Raw genomic sequence first — 5,204 nt, 5'->3', positions numbered from 1 at the left:
CCTTAAAAAACGTCGTGTCTTCGTTCTTCGAATCTAAACCGCGCAGTTTTTATGATCGGGGCATACGTATGCTGCCAGAACGTTGGAAAAAGATTATAGACAACGATGGAGATTATATCATTGATTGAATAAAGAACTTTGTTTGCCTAATTACTGTCTGACTTTTACTCACAAACTCCGCATGCACTTTTGCACTCACTCAATACTATTATATTTATTAGGTGCATGAAATAATTATCGTTGTTATTTGTTACAAAATCTCATGTTTATTTCTGTCCAAGAAAAGAGACGACCGTACTCGCGAAAGCGTGATCCAAACTTACGAGGGCAATTCAATAAGTACCCGTGTTAGAAATGAAGACACCATTTTTTCAAAAAATTTTTTTTTATTTTTCAACATAGTCCCCTTGTAGAAAGATACACTTCTCCCAACGTTACTGCCATTTTTTTAATCCCTCCAAAAAATAGGATTTCTCGAACTCTCTAAAATACGCCTCTGTCTCGGCGATGACTTCCTCGTTTGAGCTAAATTTTTTTCCCGCGAGCCATTTCTTCATATTAGGGAACAAGAAAAAGTCGCAGGGAACCAGATCGGGTGAATACGGGGGATGCGAAAGCAATTCATAACGCAATTCATGCAGTTTGGCGGCGACAACTCCGGATGAATGTGCTGGTCGCGGCACCCATCGGGCCGACAATTTTTTCATCGCCAATTTATCATGTAGAAATATTAATTGCCGTTCCGGTCGACACACCTACGGCCTTTGCTACTTCGCGCACTTTCGTTCGTCGATCAGCGAGAATCATGTCGTTGACTTTTTGAATGATTTCCTCGATAACCACATCTGCCGGGCGTCCTAGTCGCTTCTCATCAAAAACGGATGTTCGCCCACGTTTAAATTCGATGAACCAATATCTAACTGTGGTCATAGTTGGCGAAGTGTTCCCATAAACAGCATCCAACTTTGCTTTTATCTCCCCGCATTTTCTCCCATCTAAAATCAAAAAGCGAATTACCGAACAATACTGCTTTTTTTCCATCTTAGCGAAAATCACGAAACACGTCTTACTCGAATGGCTGCCAAATCCAAACTAACCTATCAATCAATCTGCAATTTGTTTTGCCGTCGTTTGATAGATGACAGCACACGATGATAACACCAACTTCCCTCAGGAACGCCCTCTGTCGTCTAACACGGGTACTTATTGAACCGCCCTCGTACCTATATGTCAGCAATGCAGGTCAGGGACAAAAAGGGTAATGTTACTTTGACGCGGACGAGCACAGGGTGGTCCTGATTTAGATCAAGGTTCTTAAACCATTTATCTGGGATGGGACCACGAGCGAAATAACTGGAGAACGGGTAGTGAATGTGCAAATATTTTTGAATAAAATGAAATAAAAGTTGACTAACAATCTCGGAGTTCATTTTATTAACAATGTGAGTACAGAAAAAATAAAGAACGAATATGAAATTTATATATGAGTATATACAAGGGCGGTCCGATAAGTACTTAGCCTACAAAAGAAAAACGAAAATTTTGGAAAAATGGCGATTTATTTCTCAACATAGTCTCCTTTGAGCTCGATACACTTGACCCAGCGATGCTCAAACTTCTTTAACCCATCTGAAAAATACGTTTTCTCGAAGTCTGCAAAGGCTTTTGTGGCGGCATGACCTCCTCATTCGACTCAAATTTCTGCCCGGCGAGTGACTTTTTCAAGTTTGGAAACAAAAAAAAGTCGCACGGGGCCAAATCTGGAGAATACGGTGGATGAGGTAGCAGTTCGTAGTCCAATTCGACCAATTTAGCCGAATGAGGAGGTCATCGCCGCCACAGAGGCCTACTTTGCAGACTTCGAGAAAACATATTTTTCAGATGGGTTAAACAAGTTGGAGCATCGCTGTGTCAAGTATATCGAGCTAAAAGGAGACTATGTTGAGAAATAAATCGCCACTTTTCCAAAATTTTCGTTTTTCTTTTGTAGGCTAAGTACTTATCGGACTGCCATCGTATATTATATTCGTGTCAGGATCAGACAACGTCGAAAGACATTATAAAACCAATATATGAAAGTTTATATATATACATTCATATATCGGTTATATGCATGTTCACATTGTCACGCGTCCACCGCCCTTCGCGTCCGCGTCGGTTGCGAGACTCCTTCGCTCCCGTCTTTAAGCGGCAGCGGATTCACCTCGGCTAGCTCAATTTTCGATTATCTTTAGAGCTGGTCGAATCCCTCGCTATTCCGCGTGGTAGAGCGTCGTGGTTCTTTCACGTCTTCCTCGATATTCGCCCACTAGTCGAAGGGGAACCGGGTGAGATAATGACTTTGAGACCGGTTAACAATAACAGAATAACAACACTTTTATTCTACTCAACGTGGTACAGAGGATGTTTTTCTCCTACAGATTAGCGATCATATGGTGTGACATACGAGGTCTGTTCAAAAAGTATCGCTAATTTTGTGTTTTTTCAAAAATTATTTATTTACTGTTATCATGGATATCTATTTTGTCTCCTTCAAAGTAATCCCCATCAGATATTATACACTTGTGCCAACGTTTTTTCCAATCCTCGAAGCACTTCAAAAAATCATTTTTTGTGATCTTGTTCAGCTCCTTTTTCGATGCCGTCTTTATCTTCTCAATCGTAGCGTAGCGTCGTCCTTTCATGTGCCTCTTCAGTTTTGGGAACAAGAAAAAGTCACAGGGAGCCAGGTCTGATGAATACGGTGGCTGCGGCATCAGTAGTGTGTTTTTGTTTGTTTGAGTGTTGACCAACAATTCGCGCACAAGCAACGATGTGTGAGCAGGAGCGTTATCATGGTATAAAAGCAAATTTTTGTTCTTCCACAAATCCGAGCGTTTCTGGAGGATTGCTTCGCGCAAATTGCGCATAACTTGCAGGTAATATTCCTTGTTGACCGTTCTACACTGTGGCAAGAACTCATGATGCACCACGCCCCTGCAATCGAAGAAAACTGTAAGCAAAACCTTCACATTTGACCAAACTTGGCGGGCTTTTTTCGATCTTGGCTCGTGCGGCAGCTTCCATTGGGATGATTGAGCTTTGGTTTCCACGTCATAACCATAAACCCATGATTCGTCACCAGTTATGACCCTCTGGAGCAAATTTGGGTCGTCGCGGACAGAGTCCAACAGCTCCCCAGCAATGTTAATGCGATGCTGTNATCTCGCCGGGTTTTCGTTGGGCGCCAAACGGGTCTTTTCCGACAGTAGTTTTCTGCTCCCGGCCGATTCGGCACTCTCGGACGTACCCGTTCGCCGGAAGCAGTCCCTACGTACTATTTTCTACTTTTCTACCGCGTACGCCTCGATACGTGCATTCAGGACCTCTAACCTGTCGACTTGAGAAGGCGACAGAGTCTCGCGCCCTATTTCCGGGATCCTCACACTCGAGACTTTCTCGTGCACGGCCCTTGTCGCCCTGCGACGTGGCCTCCTATACTTCGTAAGTCCGTGCGACCCTACCCTCCGGGTGCCACGGACCTTCAACGAGTTATTCCCCGGTACTCCCTTTGCGCCCGTGCCGCCGAGAAGCGACAGCAACGAACTCGGAATTACAAGCATTGCTAAGTCTTCTACCCGCGGCTGTACATGGTTCTCGCTCACCCGTTCACCACTAGCAGCTCGCTTCTTCTCTCCTGGACCTCGTCCCCTGGACACGGCAGCTTTCTTGCTCACTCGCTCGATCGCTTGCTCTCTCGCACGTCCGACTTGCTCGCCGTCGGGCCGCACAGTGACGAGCAGGACTCGTCACTTCACGGAGGAGGCAACCGCCGCAAGGATCTATAACGCCGCGCGATGCGTGGTATCCCGATTGGTCCTTTCGGCTAGATCACGCGTCTCAAGGGTGCTCGTGGGACCTCGCGTCTGTTGTTGCTCTCTCGACGCGTGTTTATGCTTGTTGTTTTTCGAGGACGGCATTCGACAACTCTTGGGCTCGCAGTAGTTCAATAGGACTCCCGGGGGCGCGCTTTCCGCGGAATCCTTCTCTGCCTGCTCTGCGACCGGGTCGCGGGACTTTGCGCCTTTCTTAGCGCAAGGTGGCCATCCCGTTGTCTGTCGCCAATTATCCGTCCGGGCGAAGGTCTCCCCGTCCCTCCGCGTCTCGTTCTAGCCGTTCTTTCCGGGCCCTTGCTCTCGTTCGTTCTTGTCTTCCGTAGGCAGCTTCATTCCTCGTCTGTCTTCTTGTTGTTCAACGTTGTAGCTTACGGGTGTTCTTACACTCAAAAGAAAAGAAATATAATAGCCGCAGGTTATGTCTTGTGGACAAACGGCGCACAGAACCAAAAATCTGTAACTTGGTCGGTCGCTCTTACGAGAAGGCGTGAGCCTCCGACTCCTCCTCGGCCAGGTTACCGCCTGAGGAACGAGAAAATATTTGTATCATCACAACATATATATATTGCGACCATAATTCGCGACTCGGTTTCTCCGAGTCGCCGGTGCAACACTGACGAGCGAACTTCGGGACGCGAACAATATCCGGGCATCCACAAGTCCGTATGGGCGCCAGGTGCGCGAGTCGCACCCACTAACTGAAAGCTCCTGCGGTCGGTGTTGCCGTCCGCGCGTCGAACACGCGAACCGAGTTCGTCCCGATCGGGACCGGCAGCTCCGGGGTGAATTTAAGTCTGAGGCCGGGGTGGTCCGGATGGTCACGCCGGGAATCGTCGGCAAGCGACAAAGGAGCGAGATCGCGAAAAAGGGGGAAAAAAACAGCGGNTTACCGCCTGAGGAACGAGAAAATATTTGTATCATCACAACATATATATATTGCGACCATAATTCGCGACTCGGTTTCTCCGAGTCGCCGGTGCAACACTGACGAGCGAACTTCGGGACGCGAACAATATCCGGGCATCCACAAGTCCGTATAGGCGCCAGGTGCGCGAGTCGCACCCACTAACTGAAAGCTCCTGCGGTCGGTGTTGCCGTCCGCGCGTCGAACACGCGAACCGAGTTCGTCCCGATCGGGACCGGCAGCTCCGGGGTGAATTTAAGTCTGAGGCCGGGGTGGTCCGGATGGTCACGCCGGGAATCGTCGGCAAGCGACAAAGGAGCGAGATCGCGAAAAAGGTGGAAAAAAACAGCGGCCTCGGTAATGCGCACGCCTTTATTCGGCTATTGCGTCAAACGGAACAAGGCGCTCCGGCGGAGCGCCGTACG

Source organism: Dinoponera quadriceps, unplaced genomic scaffold (genome assembly GCF_001313825.1).
Source record: "Dinoponera quadriceps isolate SergipeBrazil2010 unplaced genomic scaffold, ASM131382v1 scaffold1393, whole genome shotgun sequence".
Lineage (NCBI taxonomy): Eukaryota > Metazoa > Arthropoda > Insecta > Hymenoptera > Formicidae > Dinoponera > Dinoponera quadriceps.
Note: the sequence above shows the minus strand (reverse complement) of the source record.